The 11,459-nt window shown below is 38.5% G+C and overlaps 1 long non-coding RNA gene across 1 annotated transcript in view; it reads left to right on the forward strand.

The window, feature by feature from the left end:
• Positions 1-11,459, forward strand: part of LOC108902993 (uncharacterized) — a 29,923-nt gene that overhangs the window by 3,893 nt on the left and 14,571 nt on the right. Inside the window, exon 2 of the long non-coding RNA XR_001964173.2 lies at positions 3,640-3,694. This is a non-coding gene — a long non-coding RNA (uncharacterized LOC108902993). The remainder of the gene's footprint in view (positions 1-3,639; positions 3,695-11,459) is intronic.

An 11,459-nucleotide genomic window follows, 5' to 3' on the forward strand; every position in this document is an offset into this window, starting at 1 on the left:
TGAGGCAAAGTTGTGTGTCACTTACTTCAAACTAAGAAGTGTACCTCATTAGATATCTATTTACATAACTCTTGTATTTGAATCAAATTAAGTGTATGCACCTGCCTGTATGATGACAACAGCTATATTGAAGAGACTTACCGGATGAGATCCATTTCCTAATCGAATATTGTAATGACTAACTTTCTGTTTACTCTTTTCTTGGTATCTGGGTTCTTTTAGACAACCATGAACTGGTCATGCTCTAAAGGACAACCAAATCTAGATAACACTGTGTGCTTACACATGAATTTCATTGATTGACATGCCAACATTGGATTTATAACATTATGAAGAAAACGTGTCATGATGGACATGTCCTCTAAGTTTGTTATCTCTGTCAATTAAATTTAGGCCACATCTGTAGTAAATAAGTAGGCTAAATGTCATCCGGTAGCAGGGTACGTGATGCACTGCACAACCTTACCTAATTTAAAACTTTACTTAATTTGAATATTTTTTGTGATTAAAATACATTTATGTAAGATACCAAAAAAAAATGGATGTCATATTTATTAATTCATTCATTTTTTTAAGGGCATTTGGCTCCGTGCTGCAGTTCTGCAATAAATTAACAAATAAACAGCACCAAGCAACAACACAGCTAATGAGACCACGCAGAACATAAACCAAGCATTTCAGTATCAGTTTGACTGATGCTGAGGGTATCTTTGTTAATTTGCACTGAGAATACCGAGGAGACCGAGTAGTTCAATGAATTTATTATTATTTTTCTCTCTTGCCAGTAGAGAGCACTGCTGGTCTGTTGTCATATTCAGGCCTAACAGCTTGGTTTGTCCTTTGTCTCAAAAGGGCTCCCTTAAGCTTTTAAAGGGAACTGTTTAATGCAACATAGAGAATAAACAGGATTGATTTTTTTTTTTAGATGTAGATTATGTTATCATGCGATGAGTTTAATCCTGCCAGGTGATACTATAGAGCCATAGTTCTCATATTTCTTTATATCCTTAGTCAGTGCTTATAGATTGCACTGAATCACCAATGAAAGGAAGTTTTCCTTTTTTTGTTTCACAGAGTGAATATCAAATCATCTCACAAACACAGAAAAGCTGCAGTTTTTACTGCTGTTTCAGTCAAAAAAATTGCCATACAGAACTGATGCCATAGTGAGTTGTTTCATGATTGTTGCTCCCCCTGACAAACACCTCTAATTGGCTCATTCCCCAGCACTCAACCAGACACAAAGGTTTTCCAGGTTTGTCAGTTGCTGTGGGCTTCCTGAGTGGAGGAGAGGAGTCTTGATAGTAAGTGGCAGAGCCTGCTGCTGCTGTGGCTGTAAATGTTTGACTGGACTGTGCCTCGCTTCTGGAGGGCTAATTCTCTCAAAAAATTCTGGATGAATTTTTGTGCTTCCTCAGCAGTGGCAAACAGACCTGAAAAGCATGATGTAAATCTAAATTGGATGGATGCATGCTGATCAGTGTTGAAGCCCATTATACTCCCGTCTTCACTCCACTGCTTTACAAATAAATGTCAGAGGACTCTTGACATGTAATGTCACAGAAGCCCAATACAAACATTTAGGATCCATTAAAATAAATCTGTACATGATGGGCCCTCAGAGTAATTCAGCTGCTGCTTTGTTAGGCCCGTTCCAGTTACAAACTTGTTTAATTGTTGCCTATCAACATCACACCCAGAAAGTTTAGGATTCTTCTGGGTTTTAAGTGTAGTTAATTAAGCCTTGCAGCACAGATTGGGTGAGTTGTCTAAACCCACCTTTAGCTTTAACTTTAGCTTAAACTAAGTAAAACACAGAACGGACTTGAACAAACCTTAGTAGGTTTATGACTCAGAGATTAGTGCCTTTTTTTGTTTGTTTTGTGTTTTTGTTTAGGCTGCTATCCAGGTATTTGTACACAATTCATGGTCAGAGCTGATTCACCTTTGAAACCAGACAACCTTTCCCATTATCTTGTTGGGCACAAAACACTGTACTAAAAAGATCTATTGAGGTATTACTTTCTTTATTTTTGCAAAAGCAAAGACAACCAAACACCACAGTACAACCCCCAGTGAACCTCAGATAAGTACATTAAAGCCAGCAGCTCAATGCAGTAAACCGAACCTCGGGATGAAACGAGCTCTATAATCGACAAAACCATAAAGCAACAGATTACTCCTCCTGTGCTGGTGCAGTGGGACTCTGGATATGCATAATGTTGGACCCTCCTGTTGGTCTCATCTGTTGAGCATAACATGGTAGATAGTGGTGCATACAGCCACAGGAGACAGCCAAAGGGAGATATTTTCATTTCCCTGTTCTGTTGCTTTAACAGGGCCCACACATCTCTCTTAGAAAGGGAAAGGTTAAAGGATGAAGCTCTTTTCTTATTCTTTGCTATTACTAAGTGAAGAGGCTTAATTGAACTAAATTGTTTTCTTTGTCCTTACACTGGCTTGAGGGGAGAACAGTTCAGCTTCCATAACCAAGTGATGAAAGGTAAGTTGAACAGGTCAAATCTGAATATGCTGTCACACAAACATCAACTTTACCTAATACTGAATGACAGTGGGCTCGGTCAACACTGCCATCATGCTGGCAGATTGCTGGGCTGTTATCCCTTCACAGTAATTTAAAACTCAACAAATAGAAACACGTCTAGCTTGAGACAGACAGGTTTAAAACAGTGCTGTACAGTGGCCTTTCACCCATCGAGGTGATTGTGGTTCAGTGCTGCTCGGAGCCCCCAGTGCCACCTCAGCCCTTTGACAGCCGAAGACCCTCAACACCCCTGCAGTGGCTATTAATAACACTCAGAGCTCACAGTCAACTCGCTGCTTTCTAGGAAGAGAGAGAGAGAATCCAATCGGCTTTGTCTCTGCATCTGGAAGGTGCCAGAACTCAGCCACTGTTTCTTTAATTGGTTTTGATCATTGTGACAAGATGTTGTCACAATGATGTTATGCATGTTATGGTAATACTTTCTTTACATTTACATCAGGGATTTTTTTATAGTTATTTAATTAAAGAATGCTTTATAGTTTTTGCACTTCATTTTTAAAAATATTTTCTTAGACTTTTAACTGCTATGATTGTATTTTGTGACTGTTTGTATGGTAGTCGTTGTTGTTTATCTAACATTTTATTGTGTACTTTTATTCAGGAATCTTTGAGTTTGCAAAGCAGTATCCTTTAGAAACCTGCCTTGTTCGTATACTTTTTTTTAATACTTTTATTCTTTTATAGCATGAATAACTGTTTTTAACCATTCTATAAAAGACACCCTGATGAAGGCTGTGTGTCACATACAATGAACAATGAACTGACTCTTCCTCTAAGTCAGTTGTTTTTCACATGTAGTTCTATCACCAATTTTGGCAAGTAACTACCCCATATCTCATGCTTCTTGTACATTCTCCTTCAGTTTTCTTCCTTTGAGTAATCTTCTAAACCAATTAATTTGAAAGTTTGTAATACCAACTGTAGTAAACTGCTGCAACTGTCAGTTTGTTGGCTGTGTTGTTTTCCTTATTTAACTTAACTCTACTTGAGCTGAAACTTCTTTTGTCATCTTCTATCCTCCTGTGATGGTATATCCTGCACGTTCACTAACGCTGAAACTTTTGACTTTGCAGAATAACCTCGAGCACGCTCAGACAATGTCAGCTTCCAAGGCCTGGAAGAGAACAGGTGAGAGACACTTCATGCACTCAAACATACACCAAAGTCTGTCTGAATTAGCTGCCAGACATTGAATTGTGGAGGAGACCTGGATCTCATTCAGAGGAAGAAAGAAAAGCAGCAGACAAATCCCAGGAGAAACTCAGAAAATCCATAGCCTCCTTTAGATCTCTCTTTCATTTATTCATTCTTTTATATATGTCACATGGCCTCAGCATGACAAAATTTGAACTGAAGGACAAAATTAGTGGTTTATTTCACTCTGAGCTTAATCTCTGCTTTTTGATTGTGTCTTATTTATCTGCATGTGAGAAAATGCAGACCCACGCAGGTCGGTTGACCCAAAAAAGTAGTGTGTATGAAACTCATCCTTCCTTTCAGATGCCTCTCACTCCATCTGAATGTCATTTTTTTAAGGGTGGGAATTTCATTTTCTCCACAGCTGTGTCCAGGTGAGAGAGTGATTCAGTTTTGGTGGCAGTGTCATCCACATTGTCATATATCTGGGCCAAACAGGAAGCGCATATACATAGCAACAGTCTCAGCTGAGGCAAAGTCAGTGAAATGCCTGATGACATCTGCGTCGTTTAATGTGACTTGTCAAGCTCCTCTGTCTCTTTGCCTTGATGCTGACGTTTTGAAAGCATGTATAGAGAGTCGAGCAAATCCTGGCGTTGTGGCTTAGTTGACAGCAGTCGCACTTGACAGATGTGATCTTGTCTGTTTTGTTTTGTTTTTCATTTCAGCTGTACATTCAGTATGTTCTTAATGTCAGTTTGTTAGTTATTGAACACAAAATCCTGGAGCCACTGCTTGCCCTCCATCTGTGCATATTCTTTATGTTTAGAGAGCTTGAGACCCTCTTTAATATCACAAAACAGTTCCCTATGTCACACTAAAGTTTTACCTTTACTCTGCTTCTACACGAGTGTGGATCAGCGCTCCACATCAGTTCAGATGAGAGTGAAATATTAGTCTCTCAAGACATCTTGTCAGAACTGAACATAATCCTCTTTGTGACACCCTTCAAAAAATCCCTGATATTTATCTTTATCCTTTGTGAGACTTTTCAATAGAAAAAGTTTTAGCTGTATCTCTTCTTGAACTCATGTCCTTAAATGCCATTCTAGTGGAGACATATAACTGATGGAAAAATGATGCAAACTTTGAAAATTAAGTCCCATCTACCATATCCATGGACTTGTCAAACTGGAGTAAGAAACACTCATGCATGGCAGCATTCTTGGCCAGCTGATCCTGGAGAGACATTTCTTAGCATTTCTGTGTCACGTGTTTTCAGGATTACAAAATGTCCTTGACAGCAGCCATGATTTCAGTCTATTTTCTACAGTCCCCTAAACAGCGGCCTGCAGTTTTGAAAAAAAAAACAAAACCCTGTCCTCAATGTCTTTTCACTCACATTTAGAACAGTATGATACTTGTGGTGCCATCTTAAATCTGAAACAACTGGACATCTATCTGAGAATTTAGTTCTTGTAATTTTGTGTTTATAACTAACAGTAGTAAAGTGGTAAAATATTATTTTGTATATTTGTGTGTGTTTTATACAGTATGCCCTTAATACCACATTTTTTGGTGAATAATGATAATGCATAAATGCATAATTAACATATTATGCAGTCCAAAAAAAAAGTCTGAGAGTCTCAGGATAAACAGTAGTTCACTGACTGTAGTCTGTCACTGTTTCCTGCCAAACTTTATCCAGGTCAGTTCAGTCTCCGTTTCATCCACACTGAACACTGAACTGTTCTTGTGATGGAGAACATTAATTTCAGATGTTTGAGCAGCATTTTCAGGAAACTGTATTTCAGTGAAAGTCTTTGTTTATCTGTTATGTCCTTATAGGAATAGTTTAAGATTTGGAAAACAGCTGTAAATCCTGCACATAAAGTACTGGGAATGTGTAGGTCGTGCAGATTATTGATTACTTATTGCAGCTCACATTACATGTAAAACTACCCCAATTCCTCAAAACCCGTTATTCTCAAATGACCCAATTGTTTCAAGTTCATCATAGATAAGCAGGTAAAAAAAATGTGTGCCATTGCAAAGGTGATGAAAATGGTTGTGTGTTATCAATCTGTGTAGCCCAGGGCTCCTGTTCCACATTTAGGGTAGTAGAGTGAATAAATGTGGATAGAAGTGTAGGTCAATAATAAAAAAAATATCACTGTGCCTGTGGGATGTGGGGAATATTTTAATAGTTCCTTTTCTTAGACGGGGATTGTAGCACACAGATATCAATTTGACAAGGTTTTATTGTAAAGTCAGAGTCCTTGTTTCTAATGGTTTGGAAGAAAACTTCACAAACCACCAAACCAGAGGCCATTGTGTACAGTAAAATCGCTTCTCTTCAGCTTTGTTTGGATCTTTAATAACTGAGCCTCAGTGGCAGAACAAAGTAAATTTTTTTCCCATAGTGAACAAAAGTTATAAGAGCATCTCAAAACTGGAGGAGGATATTCACATTGTTAGAAAGGCCTTAGTTTACTAACAGTGCATTTTTCTTTTTTTGTCAGATTTACTTTTCTTCAGATCAGGTCCCCCCCCCCTTTCAGAATTTGCTACATGACAATGGATAAATGAATTATTAACTAATCCAACAGTAGTTTCAGTGCTGACGAGCTCATTCTGGCTGACAACATGGGTCCCATTCCTGCTGTTTGACTACTGTCGACTCTGGAGAGATTATTTGGGCTGTAATCTTCACAGTTTTGTTGCCCTTGTGTTGCTTAATGAACAATGTAGGGACATTATTTTCTCTTACATGTTTCACTTGCTTGTAGTAATATGCTTTGTGCCTGTTATTAACACTAGTATTTTTAATGGCGGTCAGAGCCATAAATGTTAAAGTGACAGCAAAGTGTAAAAAGTTAAAAATGGATTTTCCCATGGCATTTCTGAATGTGTAAATCATTATAAGGCTAGATTGATTAGTGAGTTTGAATTTTGAATTTAAAGCCAGGTTTCATGAATATCCCTTTTGGAGCCTTCATTCAGATAAAAGGCCTGGATCTCCTGCTCACTGTATGATCAGACTTTGTGACTAAACCTGGTCTTCAGAGGGACGATTGAGAGGCCAGCAAAAGCAAAGGTGAGAGGCCACATATGGAATGGATGTGAAAGAAAGAACTGAGATAAAGAGGTGCAGCCAGTCTCCGAGCACAAAGAGGCAGGAAAATTATAAGCCACGTCTGTGAGTTGAATGACTGTCATCCTTCAGTGAATAGAAAGAAACTAGTGACAAGAGAATGGAGGGGATCAAATTAATAGATTATATATGACGATTTTTAGTCCATCTGAGTATCTGTTTCTGTCAGTCTAGTTTTTTGTGCTAATAATGATAAATGTAAAAGCTTACAGAGGCTTGAACATAAAGAAGCAGTAAGACACAAGTAAAAATAAAACCATAGAAACCAATAAAACAGTAAAACCACTTTCAAAATCACTGAGATTTCCAGAATAATTATAATTTTCTCGTGACCCGAAAGGTTCCAAACCAAGTATCTGAAAATCACTGAGCTTTATTAAACCAAACCTGATTTTAAATTTCATCAGCTCACTCTCTGCCATCACTAACCCTTTGCATGACATTTCTTGATTAACTGTGGTCAAACTAGGAGCTTTTTCTTCACAGTGTCAGTCGTCAGAATCTGACTCATCTGAGTTATTTTCCACTTTCAAGCATCCGCCTTGGAGTTCCTCTTTGTGATGCTCCCCATGCCGCAGTTTAACGAATGATTTCACATTCACATTTACTCTCATCTCCCACATTTGCAAGATTCCTACTTGCTGAAGCTGTATCTCCTTGGCAAGTAGCCTCTGGGTGACTTACTGATGGGAACTTGCGTTACAATGTCAGCAATGAAATGTTCAGTGCATTCGGTTTAATTGGAATGTTAATCACGTCTGATGGTGGGACCTAATGCCACGCTGGAGAAGAGATTTGGGAAATATAATTGTCACTGTAGACTCATGACCCACCTGGCAAAATTGCTGCCTCACTGAGCTGTTTAATAAAGATCTGAGAAACTTAAGAAATGTCCCCACAGAGAATGATAGTGGTCTCACCATCTCATCATGGTCGTCATAGTTCATCAAAGATAGTTCTCAAAACCAGTAGGGTGTTTTAAAGTAAAACTACCTTAAATAGAATTTATATTTGCTTTGTGACACTTTTTAGTCAGTTTAATCAAGCTCTATAAAGATTAACTAGTCTCTCTGAAAGTATCTGTAATCAGCACAGTCACTGATATAAAAACTCATTTTGAAGATGTATGACAAACAGCTGTGAAATGGTTTCTCTTGCAAATGATTCAGCTTGTAGCGCTACATGTGACCTTTTAACATAGATAGACTTAATCACATGAAGTTGAAGCATTAGCTCAAGTGCTACAAACAAGTGAGGGTGCCAGTGAGAAAGCCAGCAGCCTCCGTTTACCTCTCTAGACTATTTTTTTATTTTATTATAAATTTGTATGGTTTCACTGGATAGAATAGAGAAAGCATTCTGTTGTGAAAGAATAAAGACAGCTGATGCTTTGAGAGTTTATCACAAGGGCAGATGGGGGATCAAGTGAAAAGGTTAACTGTATTCATCTAAAAAAATAAAAGCAAAGAAAAGAGTAACCGATGGGATGGGCAGGAGGTAGATGAATCCAACCTCCAGATGACCAGAGACTGGTGGTGGGATTGAATTGGAAATTGGATTCTTTATGTTAAAAATACGTGGCCCTAAGTTGTTGCAAACTTTCTAAAAATGTGACTTTTGCAGCGATGACACTGTGAGGGTTATCAGCATATCACAGACTTTTAACCCAGGAAAACAGTCCCTATCCCAAAATAACATGATGACCTTTCTTCCTGCCTCGAGCAGGAGGAAAGACTTCCCGATGTCTTTGTCTGCTGTGGAGTCATCTCTCTGAGGAGCTCCACATTCCTAATCTCTGTGTGCCTCCTTTCAGAAACTCTCAGATTTTGCTCCAAGCTGCTTCACTTGCTTTTGTAGCGGCACAATGATCTGGACTTTGTTACTCTGCAATGGCTTGGAGGATGGATTAATTTGGAGCATTGACAGTCAGTTCTATCCCTGCTGATGTCTGTTTATGTAAAGGGAATTGCTTCCTTATTAAACATCTAGCTTGACTGCAGCACAGTGGAAATTATGACTATTGATGTCTTCTCCCCTTTTAAAATGAACATAGTTCCCTGTAGAGTTTAGCTTTGCTTTTTTCATGTGAAAGGATACACCAGTTTTACACAGTGTTTGCAGATTAGAGTATTTGCTCATTATATTGCTAGTTACAAGCGGTAGAGTGCATGAAGAGCAGACATTTAGGCCTCCACTCCTCTTTTCACTGACTCTGAGAGAGAAGCGATATCTCTCCGATCTACTCCAAAATCCTGCTGCAAATGAGTGAATCATGAAGCTGTGGAAACCGAAACCTTAGCTCACAGATAAACATTAAAATAAAATCTAACATCCTGTGGAACGTCTTGACGATTCCTGCTGCCTTCGGGGCTCCCTTTATCATGTAACCCCACAGCAGCAGTATGCCAGTTGGATGCTGAAATATCCCTCATTATCTTGGATGATGATTCAAATTTTAGTAGGAAAGTTATTACTTGTTTTTTAATAAGCAGCAGCTCATGAATAATGTGTCTGTGGCAGCCTGTCACAGTCCAGTTTTTCATGTGAGAGACTAAGAAATCTCGGCAGCCTGTCATTCGAAGCTTCTCACCAGGCTCATATTTGCATCGCAGTCATGGAAAACACTTGGCATGTTTCTTCTTCTTTGAGTGTATGCAAAAAAGAAAATTGTGATTGTTTGTCAATGCATCTAGACAGTGTTACATTTGATGATAAAATGAGTGTGAAAATTACATTTGGTAAAATATTACCCCTAAAAATTGTACCCTCGGTGGTAGCTATGGCAGCAGACATGACTTGTCATACACACATCTATATTACATGGCATAATTGAGTACATGCAATGAAGTCTTTTGTTAGCTGATAAATCCCCCCCTGAGCCTCTGAGCGGGGTGTGTTTCAAACCAGTGGAGTCAGCTCTTCCATTAGCCTGTTACTGGTGAGACTGATGGTGAGGTGGAAAATTATTGGATGTGGTGGTGCAGACAGTGGTCGCAGTCTTAGTCTAGAAAGTGTGTCTATGTGTGATAGATGAACGCTGATGATATTGTTGCTGTGCATGAAGAATGGTGATAGCTCAGTATGTCTGAAAGGACTTTTTCAAGCAGATGTTTATGACCTGATGACTCAACTCTCATGTCAAATTAGCTTTGTTTATTCATTCATTGCTTTATTTTGAAGGAGAAAGAGCACATTAATGCAAGCACTAGTCTGGGTAGATAAAAAAATAAGGCCTAAAATTAAAACTAGAAGCCACCAGAGACAAACATCTCGACATCTCTTTTAACAGCAACAAAAGGTGATTAATTATAATTTATCTTAACATCATATCAAGAATAAATTCCTTAACATTTTTGAATGATTGTTTGCTGGTTCCAGACTTCTAGTAAACACAGTTTGTCTCATTCTTCATGCAGATGTTTATAAATTTCAGACTAAATGATGATGTCTTCCTCCTCCAGTCACTAACATCATTGATAACTGAAAACTATGTCTTCAGTTTTGAATATTAAAGTTTATTTTTATTAACATGAGCTCTGTCACATTAATTACAGCAAACCCTTGGTTGAATTAGGCCTAAATTAGGAGCATTTATTGACACATATATCTGTTTATCTTGTACTGAATGAGGTGTGAGTACTGCTGTACACCATAGTGAAGATGTAGGGGCCAGGGAGCAGAAGCCACTGGGGAACTACACAAAGCCGACCATTCTTTTATCACTGCTCTCTGCCTGTCAGTTCTCTGCTTGTCTGTCTGCAGGTCTGTCCATCTGTCCTCTCACCTTTTATTTTAGACTGTACAACTGTATTGTGGAGCAGAGGAGATTTTGCTTTTTGGAGAGCAAAAATCTATCCTGACACATTACAGAAGCTTTTATGAAAGGAAGACAATGAATGCATGCAGTGGCGATGAGCATGGACTGCCATGAACTTGTCTGCTCCCAGAGGGCTCTCTGTATTAAAAACTGTGGCACACTTCATTATCTACCCCAGTGCATTTTTCAGTATGTAAATCCAAAATCACATTTATTTGAACATATTCTTCGCCCATGGATTTGTTGTTTATTAGTTCATGTGAAAAGTACAATCCTGCATTATTTCATGTTTGAAAAATCATCCAGCTTTTTTTTTCTTCTTTTATGTCATTGCTGTCATTGCTCACCAGGACATGGTCGTACCCCTCTGTCTGACTGAATTAGGTTATTGTGCTGATTTAATTTCCAGAGGGAACCACCCTGGTGGTAGGAAACATCATTTGCTAATTAACAAGAATGTCTCCTGGCGTTTTCAAGAAAATGACAGTGCTCCCAGAGGCATGTTAAAACAGAAGTTCTGATAGAAAGCATGGCTGTAAACAGGAGTGGTCTGCAGTAACAGGTCCAAAATGGATTGAAACAAGTCCAACATTAGAGTGAAAAGCAACATGGTACCTTCCTGTGTGTAATTTATGTTGACGAACTACACCGGTTGTAAAATTGGTTGTGTACTTACTCATTTAAGAAAAATGGAAATGCACATGTGATACTTTTCCAGTGTAACACATCACATTCTGTGGTTCATGTATTTCATGAATGTTCCTAAATCCAAATATGTATTGTGT

This window comes from Lates calcarifer, linkage group LG11, assembly GCF_001640805.2.
Source record: "Lates calcarifer isolate ASB-BC8 linkage group LG11, TLL_Latcal_v3, whole genome shotgun sequence".
Classification (NCBI taxonomy): domain Eukaryota; kingdom Metazoa; phylum Chordata; class Actinopteri; family Centropomidae; genus Lates; species Lates calcarifer.